At 43.9% G+C, this 18,236-nt stretch overlaps 1 protein-coding gene across 3 annotated transcripts in view; it reads left to right on the plus strand.

The window, feature by feature from the left end:
- The first annotated feature begins 803 nt into the window (after window positions 1–803).
- Window positions 804–18,236, plus strand: part of Chd7 (chromodomain helicase DNA binding protein 7) — a 184,066-nt gene continuing 166,633 nt past the window's right edge. For all 3 annotated transcript variants that reach the window (XM_026390793.2, XM_026390794.2, XM_077801441.1), the window contains exon 1: window positions 804–1,087. The gene's annotated coding sequence lies outside the window, so the exon portion shown is untranslated. The remainder of the gene's footprint in view (window positions 1,088–18,236) is intronic.

An 18,236-nucleotide genomic window follows, 5' to 3' on the forward strand; every position in this document is an offset into this window, starting at 1 on the left:
TCTGTATCTTCTTTCTTTCTTTTTTGGTTTGGCATGGTAACAAAGTCAACAAAATCAACGGTATCTAGTTAAACTTTTTGATTTAGTAGTGGATTCGGCTGTCATCACCAAGGTGGTAGAAAAGCAATGTGGAGAAGCAGGAATGAATCTATTTGAAATGGAATGTGTCCATTCCAAATAATTTCATGTGGGAAAATAATTTCAAGTTGAAGGATAATTACAGAAGAGACATCCAAACACCTCCAGCCGCCGCCGTCCGCGCAGCGTTGGAAACCTTTCGCTGTGGCCAAGAGGATCGCTGTCGGCTCGGAGCCTCCGCTTCCTGCCCCGGGGCGGCGCACCCTGACTCCGCGAAGGTGCTGCGCGGGGAAACGTGGCACCCTCTCCAGCCCGCGCCCCGGGCGCCGCCGCGGCCGTGCGCTCCAAGGAGCCCAGCGAGAAAGGCAGCGCGGAGACCGCGCACCCGCCGGTGGGGAGAACCGCCCGCAGCGCCGGCGCCCGCCCAGGGACGGGAAGTGGCGCCCAGCCCGCCCTTCGCAGCCCGCGGCCCCGCAGCCCCGCGCCGCCCCCTTTCTTTCGGCCTCTCCCTCGGCCTCCGCCACCCCGGCCGAATTCTTGCATAAATTATACCAGGCGCGCCTGACGTCAGGTGGCGGCGCGCGGGCGCGGGCGCGGCGCGAGCCTGCGGCGGGCGCGCGCGGCCCCGCTGTCCCGGGCGCGCGCGGCGTGCGGGGCGCGCGCAGGCGCTGGCGTGCTGGGGCCGCGGCGGCGGCGGCGGCGGCGGCGGCAGCGGTGGCGGCGGCGGCGGCGGCGCGGGGGTTGAGCCGTGGTGGTGCGGACGCGCTCGTGCTCGGGAACTATCGGATTAAACTTGAATCGAGTGAAATTACACAAAGGAGCGCCGCGGAGGAGGCGGCCCGGGGACCCGGAGACCCTGAAACTCGCCAGAGCCCCGTTCGCCCCTGGTCAACTCTGCGCCCGTGGATTCAGCCCCCTGGCCGTGGCCGCCGAGCCAACTCCTGAGCCCGCTCTGCGTTTTGTTTTCCCCTCGGCACAGGGCAGCGGAGGAGCCCCACCGACCGACCCGGTGAGCGCGAGAGTTCGCCCGGCGCCCCCGGGAGGGGCGGCGGCGGCAGGAAATCGCTCCGGGCCGTGGCCGGGGCCGCGCGAGGAGTTGGGAGCGAGGAGTTGGGCGTGTGCGGGGCGAGGGGCGAGGGCGGGCGGGGGCCGGGGCCGGCGCAGGAGCGCAGCGCCGCCCGCTCCCTGTCGCCGGCGTCGCCGCCCGCGGGGCCCGAACCCGCGCCCGGAGCGCCGCCCGGCGCCCCAACTTTTGCCTGCGTCCGCAGGACTGGCGGCGGCGGGGGCGCGCGGTGCGGCCGAGGGTCACTTCCTCGCATGTAAATGGCTTTTTGTTGTGCTGCCGGCGTTGGGGGGGGACGGGGGACAGGAGGGAGCGTGTCTGCGCGCGGGGGAGCGCGAGCGCGTTTCCTCCCGCCGGCGCCGAGCACGAGTTGCCGGCTCCATTGGAGAGAAAAGGGAAGGAGGAAAAGTTGGGCTTCAACTCAAGTGCGAGCGGGCGATGGGCGCGCGGGCGCGGGGCGGCTGAGCGGCGGCGGCGGTGGCTCGGGGACGGCGGCGACCCCCGCCTCCCGCCCCCGCCCCCCGCTCCGGACCGACCACGCCGCGCTCGCCGGGAGCGGCGGCCGCACGGGCGCGAACAAAGTGCGTCCCTCCCGGCGCTGCGGCGCCAGCCCGCGAGGGGACGGCCACCGGGCGAGGTGGGTTGGCGGCGGGGAAAGTGCGCGGGGCGCCGCGTGGGGCGGGGGCGGCGCGAACACGCGGTGCGGGGGGCGTCCCGAGCCCAGTCGGTGCCAGCCGCGGGCGCGGAGTTGCGAGCCTGCAGCTCGTGGCTCCTAGGGCTCCCCGTTGGCTCCCAAGTGCGCGAGGAGGAGAAGAAAGGGAGTCGGGCCGGGACCAGCGCGGGGAGGCGCGGCAAGGAGGGGACCCCACCTTGCCGAGCTGGCCGGGCCGGTGGTGGCGGCGGCGGCGACTGCATAATAGCGACTTTAACCCCCTAACGCAACTCGGGTCCTCCGCCCCCACCAACCCCCCAGCCTGCCGTGGATCAGCGCCGGGGAGGGGGTCACCAGGTGGCCCCCGAGTTGGCCCGGGTGCGCTCTGCCCCGCAGAGAGCCGCGGCTCGGAGCGTGAACGGGTGAGGTGGCTGGAGGCCAAGCGGTCAGCGGGGAGAGGAAGGAGGGCGGCGGGGGACGCGTTGTTTGTTTGGTTCGCACCAGGGACTGGGCTCGCCGCAGACGCGGGGCTCGGGCGGGGGCGCGGACACCGGGTGGGCTGCGGTGCGGGGCGGGCGCAGCGGCGCGGGGTAAGCGCGGCCCGGGTGGGGGGAGGTCGGTGGACACGGGGCGGGGGTTGGGGGGGCTGGTCAGGAGGCTCCGGGGAAGGAGCCGCCGGCCCCGAGCAGCCATCATTACCGAGCCGCCTTTCTCCGGATGGCTCTGCCTCGAGTAGCCCCGCGCCGTGGGAGCGCACCCCAAACTCTCGGCCGGTCGCCCGCTTTGTGAGCGCCCCCATGGAGCGGGCGGTGCGGGGAGTGCTCGGGCTAGGGTAGGACGGTTTTCCTGGAGGTCACTTTTAGAGACTGTTCACGCCTTGGTTTTAAACTAGTTTTTTTTTCCCCCTCTTCTGAACAGACAATGGACAAAAGAAAAGTAGCAACCCACATGGAGAGTTTCCTTTTGAATTGCTAGAATTAGATACACTATCCAGCTTTCCACTTGCTAAGTATACTTTTTAGTTTCCCATTGTATATTATCTAGCAATCGATTTAAATAACTTATCTTAAAATGTACCTATCCTCTGGGCTTGATTTCTGGAATACATTAAATATCTTAATTTAGTTTTAAAGGATTATATGAAGGCCCTGATTTTTATTTTGTAAAAAATTTAATTTAAGCTGTCTTTGCAGTGGACGACACCTTATTAAGGGGTTGAGTGTTATTTTCCCCCAATTCTTTCAGTAAGTGTGTGTGTGTGGGGGAAGTACTCATCGTACATAATAATCAGTAGGGAAAAATACATCTCTTTATTTCCTCACAGATCTATTCTAACGGGGACAAAAAATCTTAGTGACTATGACCTTAGCAGCATGAGTACCTGATTTATCCTAGTTATAATTACATTTAGATTGCTGTAATGTCCAAGTACTGGGTAATTCCTATTTCAGAAATAACTTGAGCAGTGATTTTATGAAGTTGAATCCTTCCCCCAGCCCCCAGAGTACATCTGTCGCGCAGTGTTTTTGTCTTGCTGTTGCACAACAGAAGCCCTCCAGTCTTTACCCTAAAATGGCAGCTTTCATTTGACTGGGGCCCATTCATTGACAATGATAATAAAGAGGCTGAAAGCTAGATGCTTGGGGCACGGAGTAGGACTCGGGTTGCCTTTCTAGGTGATAAGGAGGAGACATTTTACGTCTTCCAGTTTTCTCGTGAAAAGTTTATTTTCCCTGAACAACTACCGCAGAAAAAAAGTTATAAAGTAAAATCAGAATTTGGAATTGGAAAAGGACCGGAGCAGCAAATTTTAGCAGCTATTTTTTTTTTTATGTTGTCCAGTAGTGGAAATATGGCATCCCCCCATTTTTAAAAAATAATCTGATTAAGGAACATAATGGATTTTTGTCAGACTTGTAACAGGTGAATTTCCTTAGCCCAACTCTCAGGAATTGGAATTCTTTTCTGGTGCTCTGTGCTTTATTATTTATAGTCTCAATATTTCCTATTTTTCTCACTGTACAAATTCTAAGTTGAAGTTTGATAAATTCTGCTGTAGGTTTATGGTTTCAATTTCGAATGAATTTCTAGATAAGGAAGGAATTATAACAAAACACTGTTATGGAAATCTAAACTCTAAATGAATTTATTCTTAAACTAGCTTTTTAAAAAAATTGCTTCCTTTTCTGTGTCTTGACATGGAAGGCAGAATAGAGAAATGATAAAGAGTGGTTGTATAGGTGGTGGTTAAAATCTCAAACACTTTTCTTTCTAGGAAACTAGCACTCTTCCTTCCAAGTTGAAAATATGGAAGTCAAATTTAAAATAACATATGTAGTAACTTAGTTTTAAATAGTACCTGCATAGGTTTACCTGGACTTGGTCTAGTTTTCAATCATTTTTCAAAAACTTTTCCATAATAAGAATTTTCTAGGCTACTCATACCTTTATTCAGTTAAAACGAACCTCTGAGAGGTACATTAATAATACTGTGTATCAAGGAAATGTTAGTCTTTTCCTATTACAGATGCAAATTCAATAATTACATACTTTGAGTTTTTAAACAGGCCTAAAGAAAAAGATTATTTTCATTTGTGTACCTGCTGTGTAACCCATAAAAGCCATGTAAATGCCAAATTTAGGGTGGTTTTTTCAAACCTAGGATTACAGCATTTTACTCCCTGTGCATGAGAAAGTTTGCTTGTCTCCAGTTACCAAGCATTTGGTTTATTTCCATTAGGCAAATCTTGGCAAGCCTTCCATGTGTAAAACAAGGGATAAGAGCAGTACTTTCTCTCAGGGAGTTTATCATCTAATAAGAGAGATATTTCTTTCTATGAGTAACTAAATGCTTGTCTTTGACTTTTTAAGATTAACTTTAGAGGTACTAGTTACCGTTCATATCCTTCGTTATCCAAATAAAGCCTTTTGGGTTTGATAGCAAGCACCATGGCCTAGCAAACAGCATGAACATCTTATAACCATGTACTATAAATAAGGCATTGCAAGAATAAAAATGTTTAGGGCTGAGCAAAGTGTTTGACTACAAAAAATGGCTCTTAAAACTTCATGTTTAGAAAGTGATTCATTTTCAAAATTCAAGTAATTTTTATGTGCAAAACACATAGGCATATAAATGTATGTAGGTTGCTTAGCTAAATTCACTAGAAAGAATGGAGAAGGAATATTTTGGGTGATTTTTGAGATGATGTCAGGACCATATTGGCACTGTGTGACTCTAAATTGTCTTATTCAAATATGGACACATGAGTAGAAAAAGAGCTCTTCTTTTTATGTCATTCAAAAGTCAGAATTTAGCATTCTCCAATCTTAACAGTTTTCTAAAATCATCATAGCTTTGTTAGTTTGGGAGATAAATAATTCCTCTTTCTTGTGAAAACTTTATGCTTCATTTTTTATTTTTGGTACTGGGGCCTGAAATCAGGGGCCCTTTACCCCTCAGTTACATCCCCTTTTGAGTTTTTATTTTGAGACAGGGTCTTCTAAAATTGCTGAGGGTCTTGCCAAGTTGTTAAGGCTGGAGTGAAACTTGTCATCCTCCTGTCTCAGCCTCGGGACTCACTGGCATTACAGGTGTGCACCACTATGCTGGACTATTATTTAGTCTTGTAAAAAAAATCTTTTGACATTTAAAGAAATCATCAGTTTGATGATGTAAAAATATAAAAGAAATTGGGAGTAAACGATCACTTGGTTTTCTGCAAATATAAAATTGGAATGATTTGTTGCAATTTGGGTCTCTCAGGTTGCAGTTATGGCTTAAGTTCAAAGCTGATTATGTAGTGGTTAAGAGAAGAAAAGTAATTAAAAACACTTCTTGCTCCTCTGTTTTACTTTTATCAATGTATTAGGAATTTTAAATGAAATCACATCTGTGTGGTAAAAAGGGTAAATAGAAATAGGAAATCATAATGATATTATCAAATAGAAATTCATTTTATAATTGTTAGAGTCGTTGGATATTTAGAGCATGAGGACCTTAGAGAGCTAGTTGAACTTTCTCATTTTACAAATTAAGAAACTAGAGTCCAGAGAGATTAATTAAACAAACTGCCTCTGGCTGGTCACCCAGTTACTACAGAACCTATCTTAGTCACAGTTGTCCTCTGGTGCCTAGCAAAGTGTCTTGTAGGAGAGCTGCTGGGTGTGTGTTTGTTGGAGACTGAGCTGGCTCTGGAAAAGACTCTGTCTTCATGTAAGAGTCAAAAGTACCTTCTGGCTTCTACAGCATATAAAAACATAGCTCTTAAAGGTGTTCTTAAAGCCAATAATAATTTACCTCTACTGGGTTTGAAGTTTTCTTTCTTTTCTTTTGTAAAACTATGATTATCCATCTAGAAAAATGCAATGATAATTATTTCAAGATTTGATTACTGTTTTCACTTTAGAAGCATGTATTCATTACCATAACTAGATTTCTGTACATTTTTACCAGTGTTGGGCAACTGCAAACATAATTGTTTTCTCAGAGAAGCATTTCTTTGGGAGGGTCTGTCTTGCTTTTACTTTGAAAATTAAAAACATCTTTTTTTAAAAAAACTTATTTTTTAAAATAAAAAAAGAGTAGTCAATTAATGAAGAAACGTTAAACTTGGTAAAAGTCTGGTTGGTTCTCAGTCTCATTTGCTTATGCTAATGTGAAGTTGGAGATATTTTTTAAGTGGACCCTTGAGCCTCACACTACCTGCATAGGCATCAGTCTTGGTTTTTGTGGCAAGTGATTCTGGACTTTGATTAGGTTTCCTGTTTAATCTATTTTCTTATTTATTAAGTCAACTATTGGGTACCTGCTACTTGAAAGATAGACTGCCATGAATTGGGAACACAGTGGTGACATGAGAAAATATGGTAGACCTACCAAAAATAAATAAATAAGTAAATAAAGCTGCTGCTGTGCAGTGGATAATGGAAAGAGTGAAAGCTTTTGACTTTGGGATTCAACCACATGCATGTGGTCTTAGCCCTGAGGAAGTGGCTTTAGCACTGCCACCCACGCAGCCGTAGAAGAAAGGGTAAGGGCATTCCAGGCAGTGCCAACTGACTTGAAGGAAGCTGCATGTTTGAGGCCTTCACAGAATTTCGAGATGAGTCCCGAGAAGCAGGCAGTATCCAGCTTGCACAGGGTTTACAGGGTATGGAATTTGGGATTTTTGAAGAACGCAGTTGGAGCTACTGATATGTGTTAAGCAGATTTGACATGAGCAGAATGGTGTTTTGAAGAAGATTGAGTTGGTAGGCCGGTGGAGGAAGGAGGATAGGTTGTGGGTGGTATCTTACTTGCTTTTGTTTTGATTCAAGGGATGGGGAAATAGCAAGAATTTGGACTAGATTGATGGCCATGGTGATGGAGAAAAATAGATTTGAGAAATATTTAGGAGTTTAAATCAATCTGGCTTGAGAATAGATGTGCTGTAGGGGAGAGACCACTCTTGGAGGTGTATGTTTTTTAGCATGTTGCCTGCTTGTCTAGCTGGTGATACTATTTCAGGGAGGCAGGGAACACCTGATTGGGATCAGATTTGAGGAAGAAGAATCATGCGTTCTTGATCTCTTGACTGAGCGCGCTGATAACTGATCATGATAACAGTTGTTTTAGTCATCTTTGCATTGTTAGTCCCATTCTGAAACTTTCCAGAAATAATCTGCTAGCTTCCCCCCAAAAGTTGTTAGTGTTTGGTGAGCCCACTAGGGATTGCTGGTGGGTTAGGGAAATGGGAGGGGGAGGAAGCCAGTGTTGCTTGCCTAATATGTAGCACTTTGTAGGAGTTTGCTCATTGTAGGCTGAGCCTGGAATCCTGCATTAACCAGATCTTGACACATTACATTTTGTTCTCCTGTATCTTCTTTTCTGGAGGCTGCTTTCTGTTGCTAGTTACATAGTGAGACAAGGCCCTTGGGCTTCTGGAGAGAGCTGGTGGGTACTGTGCTCTCAGGACTGAGCTGCTCTCTTGGAGTATGTTGTGTTTTATAAGTCAGTTACAGTCTATAAGTGCAGTAGAAATGAATATGTTATTTAAAAAATTGTGGAGAAAAAAAATAACAGCCCTCTACAACCTGGTTTTTAGGTGAGAGTGTATAAACCAGTTTAATACGTAAATTATCTTCAAAGCCATTTTGTTGTTATAAAAAGTGGATTATACTGCATGATTTTTGGTGGATGAATAAATCCAGAAAAGCTTTTGAATATCAGACTTTAATATTACATGAGATAACAAATAATGAAAATTCTGAACACTGACCTTGAAACAAACAAAAAAAAGGTTCTTAGAATAAATGTTTGTATTTTTGTTCTGGCTAGCATAAAGGTAATCCTTTGTTGTTGTTGTTATAAGTGAGATTTTGTTCTTGGAGTGCATACAGATATTCTCCCTGAGACTCCGTCTTTGATTAGGGGTTGGTTTCAAAGGTGCTCTTGTTGCTATTGTGTATTCCTCCTAGGCCTTTCTGGTGGCCATTGACTTGTCTGGTCCACCAGAGTAACTTCCTGTCTCCTTCAGGTGGACAAGATTGTGTGGCTTCATAGACTAATGTAGGGTTTAATTGGTTGTGGGGACATGACTCATGACTCTTGCCTTCACCTCTAGTGGTTTATTCATTTATTTATTTTTCTGAGGGTTGAACCCAGGAGTGCTTTAGCACTGAGCTACATCCCGGTTCTTTTTGCTTGAGACCGGGTCTCACTCTGTTGCTGCGGCTGGCCTTGAGCTCACAGTCTTCCTTCCTCAGCCTCTTGAGTTGCTGGGATTACAGGTATATGCTGTGATGATGGGCTCTACCTCTAGTGGTTTTGAATGATTTGAATAAATTTAAATTCAAGGTAAGTAAGCTTCCTGAGTGAAGAATAGCACAGAACCTTGGTGTGCTGATCTTGGCTTGAGATGGTCTTGTGCCACCTACTTATCCATAGTTTATTTCTAATTGTCTTTAACTTGTTGGCTTTAAATTTTCTATTTTCTGTTTGGTCCAGTCAGTGGTATGTTCTTGTAGTTTGAGAGAGCATTTTTATCTGAGGGGTGCAGGCTCTAAGTGGAAAAGTGCATACAGGTTCTTGTGATGTGGCTTTTATTGGAGGCATACAGGATACGTTTAGGGGGGCCTCCTCGCCTCCTGACTTCTGAACTGGCTGAGGCGGCAGCATAGGTCATGTAGCAGATTTGGATTTGAGTTTTCTACCACCTATTTCATCAGTGTGCAGGTGGGGCAAAGAACCACTGCTTTTGAGCAGGGACTGCAGGCAGCCAGGGTTTCCACACCCAGCATTTGTGTAGGGAATTAGACACACATTAGTATTGATATGTCACCTACTCCCCCTAGTCTCCTCAACTTGAAACAAATTTCCACACGGTGTTTGCAGTGTGTCTAATAAAGGGTACGTGATACTCTTCCTTGGTAATTAATTTTCCTCCTAGTTCTGCAGCAGGTTTGGGAGATTACCTTGACCTTTTAAAGAGTGCACTTTGTCCCCTTTTTATCCTTTTGAGAAGAAACCATAAACATTTTGAAATCTATTATTGATAGTTAAGACATAATTATAGATGTGCATATTATTTCAACACACCTAAAAACTATTAAACGTCTTTAATATTATACTAAGGAGGTAAGTAGTGAGAAGTCCCTTGAAGAATTATAAGCATGCTTTTAATTTCCAATGCAAGCCTGCTGGTGAACTAAGTGAATAATAAAATCAGTTTGAGCACAGAAATACAATAAAAAATAGTTCTTTGTTTGTGTTGTGATTTAAAGTGTAGTGAAACTTAAATCTGGATCCTTAAAGTGAACTTTTGAAAAAGTCTCTGTTGCAGTATTTTATATTCTTGTGTACTTGACCTTGTTTGTGCTTGAAATTTTGCTTTGACCAATTGCAGGTGTATTGATCTTGTCAGAAAAATCATGCAGACTCATCCTGAGAATTTTAAAATCTTGATTAAATTCAGAAACAGTACCCTTTTCCTCATGTGTTGGGGCAATGAAGTAAAATTATGTGGAGACAGTGAACTTTAAAATAACTGTAATAACCATAATCACTAGTTGACAATTATTGAGCATTTTGAGTTGGTTAGGTATTACACTGAGTGGGTTTTTTTTTTTTTTGTAGTTGTAGATGGACAGAATGCCTTTATTTTATTTGTTTTTTTTTTTTTTTTATGTGGTGCTGAGGATCGAACCCAGTGCCTCACGCATGCTAGGCAAGCACTCTGCCTCTGAGCCACAACCCTGCTCCCTCCCAACTGGTGTTTTAATGGATCATTTATTTTACTCATCAGAACAACTCCAAGTACTAAGTAGAATTGTTATTCCCATTTTATAGATAAGGAGACTGAGAGGGCTGAGGGGTTACATTGCCCAGGACTCTGCAACACTTGTAAGATGGGGAGGAGTGATTTGAATCCACATTGACCAGATTATAGAATCTGTATGGGATAACCTTCATGATAATGTTGACACCTAACCAACTCTGAAGCTTGCTTCAAATAAGCAAAAATACCAGCAACACACTGTAGTCATATATCATGCCCCTTTGCTCTCTCTGACTTATCAAGCTAGATTGTTTTTGTTCATATTTCCTCTATGCCTTCTGCATTTGTGGGGCATCTTGGAACATCTTGGTACCTAAGATTGACCAAGATGTACAGTTTTTCACCCTCAAGACTCTTCCTGGCCCTTGGAGATGTTCTTGTAGGGGACATATTTTGTGGTAGCTGAGAACTTGAATTCTTACTCTAGACAAATCAGGGTATGAAAAATAAAAAAACAGATATAAAGATACAGCTAGGTAGTTAGGGTCTGGTGAAGATGGGTGAGATACTCTGGTAGAAGCACTGGGCAGAGTATGTGCCATGTTTATGGATCGGTTACTGTGTTTACTAGCTGATTTTAATCATTGAACCTTTCAAACTATGTGTCTTGCTTTTGTTTTTAATTTAAAAGTTCACCAAACCATAATTCCAAACTATAGTCATAAGAATTAGTAACCTGAAATAGCAATTATTTTCCTCAGGAGTAGACGTTTTAAAAAAAATTTAATTAAAAACATTTTTTTTTTTTTGTAAATGGACACAATACCTTTATTTTATTTGTTTTTATATGGTGCTGAGGATTGAACTCAGCCTAGGCAAGCACTCTACCACTGAGCCACAACCTCAGCCCAGGAATAGACTTTTGAAAATTAATATTTACATGTACCTTTGTCCAGCAGGGCAACCAGGTGTTATTTACATAATCCTCTTGTTGATTACACAGACATGATTCAGGTATCTCTGGTCCTAAAACCTACAACTTTGAGGGAGCAGTTGTTCTTCTCTGCATTATGGCTGACTTTCCAATCACTCCTTCTTTCCTCTGAACATGGTGGGTAAGGTTATCCTGATCAATGAGTGGCATGGCATATTCATTCTATTTTGGAATATTAGAACTTTCTGATTCTCACCAGAGTCCGCACCCGTAGGGTGTTCTCAAAATCTATAGGAGCTCCAGGTCCTTAGATCTCGGAATGCTTGGCTTAGTCCTTATTTCCCAACTTCCATTTACTGTGTAAGGAGGAGACAAGATGGGATCTAAACCCAGAGTAGGTTTGGGAATGGAGTCTGGGATATGAGTGGCAGTTAGAATGTGAGAAGGTTCCTGTCCTCAGGAAAGGGACAAAGCTGGGATAACTTCCTGAAAATTACACTGTTAACCAGGCTGACACAGATATGTAAGAGATGGCGTGTAGACAGTTCTCATTCTATTTTATTTTCACTTAAGAGTGACTCCAAGGGAATCATAAAGTAAATGGGATAAAATATAAATTATTGGTCAATGTGAATTTATGGGAGATCCTTGTACACTATTCCTCCAACTTTGAAATTGTATCTCTCTCTCTCTCTCTCTCTCTCTCTCTATATATATATATATATATATATTTAAAAGAATTAGCTACAAGGAATTGATCTGAATAGCTGACATTTATGGAGAATGGACTTTGTGCAAGTTAGCATTTTGCTAAGCTATTTACATAAACTGTTTTCACTGAATCCTGGAGGAGGATTAGTCAAAACAGGGAGGTAGTAGGAGCAATAATTGCTATTTTACAGTTGATGAAATAGAATTTTAGAAATTGTTTAACAAATTTTCCCAAGATCACAAATTTTAATAGGTGGCAGTTGACTCAAATGAGGACAGGCCCATTTAACAATCTGTAGCATTAACTGCTCTGTAGAAATTGCTTTGAGTGGTCCCATCAAAATAACCTAGATCTAGAAGGGTAGGAAGAACATAGATCAAGATCGTACACACCTGTGCTTTTTAGGATGGCTCCTGGAGAGAAATTGAGAGGCTATTAACGGACTATAGTTAGTGAGGCCTCTTTTCCTCAGATGCTGTATCTTATCAGTTGAAAACATTTTCCGCCTAAAAGACATATGCTCATTGCAAAACTTATAGTATTTTAGCTCTGCCTGCCTGCCTCCTTCCTTCCTCTCTACCTCCTTCTTTTCTTTTCTTCCTTCTGGGGATTGAACCCAGGGGCTCTTTACTGCTGAGCTACATTCCCAGGTCTTTTTATTTTTAGACAGAGTCTCACTAAGTTGGTGAAGTTGGCCTTGATCTTGTGATCCTTCTGCCTCAGCTTCCAGAATCTCTGGGATTATACACATCTGCCACTGCACCTGGCTCCCAACTCTGTTTTCATTGATCAATTCAAGACACAGCCAACATTCAAGTATTTAATTTATTACAGAATTGGTTTTCTCAAAGTTTCTCCCCAGTGTTTATCCAAGATTTAATTCACTTGGCCTTTTTTTTCTCACTGCACAGGAGTAGAGTTGCCTACGTAGAAACCTGGGATGCGGCTTAGGTTCCCAATTACAGTTCTTGTTCCTTGTTTACACATTAACTTGTGTGAATATGCAGTCCCCATAAAATACAAACTGCTCTGCTAACCTTCAGAAAAAAGGCCATTTTTGACAATCAAATGACTGTCAGTGAAGAACTGCATATGCATTGCCCCCCCCCCCTAGATTTTATTGCCTAAGGGCTGGGGGTGTAGCTCTTGGTAGAGCACTTGCCTAACAGGTATGAGACCCTGGGTTCCATCCCTAGCACAACACACATGCCGAAATGTGTCCCTGTTGTTAGGTGATCTGTTACTCTATTCATGTAGGTATAGAATTCAAACGTATAAATCAGTTAGGTTCATTATATGTTCTGGGGGTTGATGTTCCTTTGCCAGGAAATTGGGGGAAAAAAAAGAGATAGTCCCAAGTCCTAATGGTACTTTGCCTCATAGAAATAGTCTATGATGATGCATTTCTGTATTTTGTACATTTGTAGCTTTTTGCTTCATAATTAAATAAAGAGTTGTTTAGCTTGAATACAATGAACTTGTAGTTAAAATGTAAGTTTTGTTATTTTTGGTGCACTTGAAATTTCAGTGTTTGTTTCAGTTATGTTTTCAGATGTATATTTGTCACCAAAATTATCATTTTGAGCTTTCCAGTTTTCCTCCTTATTAAAACCACCACCACCACCACCACCACCACCAATCTGGGCTGCTGTATGAATCAGTTTATACAGAACCCCTTGCTAGTCTGGGCTTCCAAGAACCATTTCATTTAACTGCTAGGGTCCAGCAGGAAAAGGAAAGCTCTGTTTTATGTGCTATCAGATGCATTAATAAGGACAGAATTGAACGAAATAGGTAATTTCTGACACCATTGAGAACACAGGTGGTGACACTGCTAGAGCTGAATTTGCTGTCTCGCAGGCCATGCTACCGTGTTCTAGCTGAAAAATTTGCATCTTAGCTGTTGTTTGACTGTCATCTTGGCATGGTAAAAGAAAGGTGATGGACAGTCTGCAGGATCCTCACAGAAACTCAGGCTGTCCAAGCAGAATGGTTGACAGTTAAGGACTCCCTGTCATTCTCCACAGCCAAGGATTTTCAGAACTCAGGAAAAAGCCAATATTTTTGGAATTATTCTTTATGGATCACTACCATGACAGTAACACTAACACCCTTATTGGGCATACCTGTAAAGTGACTTTAAAAATTTTTAAAAATTTTTTTTTTAAGCTGTAGATGGACACAATACCTTTATTTCATTTTTTATTTTTATGTGGTACTGAGGATCGAACCCAGTGCCTCATACAGGCTCTACCACTGAGCCACAACTGCAGCCCCTGTAAAGTAACTCTTAACCTGCTCTTTAAAAGACTGTTTGGAAGGGCTGGGAATGTGGCTCAGTGTTAAAGTGCTTGCCTGACTTGTAAGGCCCTGCATTTGATTACCAGCACTGAAAAAAAGAGACTACTTGGGTCAGCTATTGAGTATATTTAGTGATTTGACTTGTTTCACTAACACTAGGTGAGGGGTGAGAAAATAGATCTTATTCAAGGCACTAAAGCAGTAATTCATACCTTTATAAAATTTACTTTTGTATCTCTTACTACAAATGCAGTCTCCTCAACTGCACATCAGATTTGTTGAATTAAAATTTCATAGTTCATCCATCATCTGAATTTTTATCCAGGTGCTTTTTAGAGTGTATGTGGAATGTTGCAGGTAATGTTATTGTCATACATGTGAATGAGTGAAATGTAGCTATTTGGCAACAGTTATACAAGGTGAAGACTGACAATTGATTAAGGATTTTGAGAGTATTATCTTTAAAAATGACACTAAGGAGCTGGCACATGCCTATAATCCCAGAGACTTGTGAGGCTGAGGAAGGAGGATCATAGGTTTGAGGCCCAGCCTCAGGAACTTAATGAGACCCTGCTTCTGGGTTCGATCCCCAGTGTCCCGCCCTCCCTGCCCCCCCCCAAAAAAAAAAAAAGTGATATTAAGGGGATGAAGGATCACTTGCTTTGTATTTATTTGTTAAATTTTATTTTCATGTCTTCCATGGAGTGATTAGATCAGATCTTGCCACAGGTTAAGGCTAGGGGAAGACATGACGACAAAGGGAGGTTTTTCGGGGGTGGCAGCACTGTGCTATATCCTAATCATGGTTTTAGTTATATGAATGTATCTATTACATGTTAAGGTCCATAAAACTATACACTCAGACTACACAATTTTGTTGCGTGCTGATTTTTAAAATATGAAACATTTAAAAACTGGAAAAAGGAAAAAACCCTGTTTCATGGGTAGTTATGGTTTGTGTGGTAGATGTATGCAAGGCTGATAGATTTGATAAGCAGCAGTGACTGTTGTGGGGCAGCCCATATCAAGCTGGTGTTATTTCCAAGGGCATGTAATAACACTGAGGAGGAGAGTCATCTCAAAAGGTAGTTCAATGAGTGGGTTTGTTTGTCTTGTAGGACTTGTTAGCATAATTATGTGTAAGACAGGATGCTAGTGAAGAAGGAATGCGTGCGCGCGCGCGCGCGCACACACACACACACACACACACACACACACACCCCTCTTCTGGGCAGTCGTCCTCCCCTCTGCCAGTTAAGTCCTTACAAGTGTCCAGCCTTCAAACTTGTAGTTCTGGATCTTGACCGGAGGCCTTCCTTTGATGCGGCCTGTATTCTCATTCCTCTCCTTCCTGCTTTCTGAATACAGTCCAAACTTGGGGTTCTGCTCTTGGCCTTCTCTAGGGACTAATTTATGCCTGTAGCTTCAGCTCTTGTTTCCATGTGAACAACTCCTAAAACTGTATTGTTTTGGGCATCACCCCCCCAAATGCCTGTCCTTCCCAATCTGTCTAAAACTAAAGTCATCATAAGTCCCCTAATGAAAGCACGAGACTGCACACCCAGCTCTTTCTCTTGAACCTGGACTCTGTATTCTGGCTGCCAGCACAAGCAGCTGCTGGGCTGGTGCAGTCTCCGTCACTTCAGGGCATGCACGTCTTGCCTCCTGTGTCCTTGTGCTCTCCCTGACACCTGTGGCTGTTAGATCATAGTCCCAGGCCTCCTTGCTCAGGAAGGAACAAGGCAGTGAACAGTATTTGGGAGAATATCCTCTTGTTTCCTTCCTGCTCCTCTGTGGAGAGGGTCCCCTGGACTGGTGTCTGTGTCCTGGAGACTTTCCCACCCCAGAAGGGTTGAAGCTCTTGCCATCAGCCCTCCTCAGAGTGCCTGCAGAGTAGTGGGGGTGGGGTGAGGGGTTGTTTCCGGCTCTGCCCCTCTACAGGGTTTGTGGGGTGGCCTCCATGAGCTCCGATGTGAGTGCAGGCTTTCCATCTTAGTGTAAGGTGGCCCTGGTATTGTCAGTGACCCAGGTGCCAGCTCCTGCTTGTCCCCTCCCAGCTGGTTCAGAATGTGGGTGAAGGAGTGGAGTTGAATTACTGTGGCCCTGTTACCACATTCCGGGCATATGATGGGAGCATTGTTTTCATTAGGTACTTAGGGAACACCAGGGGTTAATCCAGGGCTATTCTAGGTTATCACAATAATGTCCATATTATAATATTGTGTCAGAGAGAAAATTACTAAACTAGCATTGAAGACCTTCTGGGGAGGAGCAACTTGCTGAACTGAGCTGACTTAAGGACCCTCTGCAGAGTGAGATGTCAGCACCATGGACCTATTTGGTGATACCCACATTTAGACATTTACTTGCCTTGCAAGCAGGATTTCAGGAATGTGTTTCAGAATACTGGGCTTCTCCAGGTCAATTCTAAGGACTTCAGTGAATACAAGGGCGTGGCCATTAAAGACAAGGAAAGAATTCAATAGTGTTTTCAGATTTTTATCTCTAAAGAACAAATGGCAGTTGTGAGGTTTCTAAAAATATCTTTTTGGCTTTTGGAAACATGGATGTGCCTGTTGAAAACTTATTAACCCCTTTCAAAGATAGATAAGAATTATGACTGCAAATCTTTGGGATGTCCCACTAATTTTTGTCATGACTTTACTGTTGGTGATGGTATGCTGGTGTAAAACCAAAGCCATGTTAATCTCTGTGGGAGATAATAAAAATGTTACCTCTAGTTAGGAAGTACCGGTTAACCCATATGACCACATGGATGGTAACAGTGCTGTAGGTGATTAAGTGCTAAAAGATGTGATGTGTGGTTAGTGTAGTCGTAGTGGAGAAAAACCAGGAAGGTGTAGCTTGTCCTCTCCTTTGAGAGGATGGAGAAACTGAATAATAGTATGAACAGAATCCTAGAACATCAGCCAAAGACCCTGGAAGGAAACAGACATCCAGCCCAGGACCACCTGCAGGAGCCAGGACTGTAACCTTCTGTCCCCCATGCCCTCACAGGGAGGGTGTCTTATCAGGAGCTGTGGCCCTTGGAAGGGAACACAGCCACTGATACACCTCTACCCACTCCTTCTTTCAACCTTCAGTGCAAGGGGCCTGCTGCCCAGGGCTCAGGGAGGATTGGAGTGGACCAGGGTTGGCCTACTGAAGGGCAGCAGGTTGGATAGGTAGGGAGGGTTGAGCTGTGGTGAAATTGGGAGTTCAGACTGGGTGAGATCCTGACTTGGTTTATGTGGAAGAAATGGAGATGAAAGGTTAGTTTGGCAACATGTGATGGATTGCAATTGAAGAGAGACTAGAGGCAAAAAGTCAGAGGCTGTTGAAATAGCCCGGCCAGGAGGCAGTGAGCTCTGGTGAGGAGAGGGAAAATTGAGTGGGAAAGGAAGAGACACAGCCTTGTACCCTGGGGGGAAAGGACCCAGTCTTTTCCAAGGTGTAGTCTGGAGTGGAGAATGGCTTAGAAAGCCTCTTTTCAGGAGAACTCAAGTTTGATATTCGAAACTTAAAATTTCATCCCCAAATGGAAAACATTTGAGTAGAACAAGAAATATAAAAAACATTACATTAGAAAGGTTCTGAAATAATGCTACCTCACTGTTGAGATTCTGCAACTTGTAGGTCAAAAATAGGCAAAAATTTAACTTTTTGGTTTTTGTGATGCTGAGAGTTGAAGCAGGGCCTCATGCATGCTTGGCAAGCATGCTACCACTAAGCTATATAAAACCTCAACTTTAAAAAAAATTAAGTTAGGGTCTTAAAAAATGATGTTAAAACTATCCTCATGTAATCTTTGTTTTTATAAATATTCTCACAGCATGAGAAACAATGGCAGAATTCTATAGATTATTAATATTAGATTTTCAGAATCAAAATAGCACAGCGGTAATTTTTGGGACTATATAGAGTGCTGTACATATACACTTACAGATTAAAAGTTTCTCAGTCTATGGTAGCTTACCTTTCTTTTTGGTGTATATGTTCTAGCATTAGGATTAGCTGTCACCTAGGTTTTCTGCTCTGAATGACTAGTTTTTGTATATGTGAATCAATACAATTGCAGCCCACTAGAAAACCAGCAACGGATAGAAGTAGTGGATATAAGTGATGAATATAAGTAATGAATAGAAAGAAAACTTAATTTTCAGTAAACACAAAAATTTCCAAATTATGGGAGTACTAAAAGAATGCAAATTAAAATGAGATAACTTTTTTTCCTTCAA

This window comes from Urocitellus parryii, chromosome 7, assembly GCF_045843805.1.
Source record: "Urocitellus parryii isolate mUroPar1 chromosome 7, mUroPar1.hap1, whole genome shotgun sequence".
NCBI lineage: Eukaryota > Metazoa > Chordata > Mammalia > Rodentia > Sciuridae > Urocitellus > Urocitellus parryii.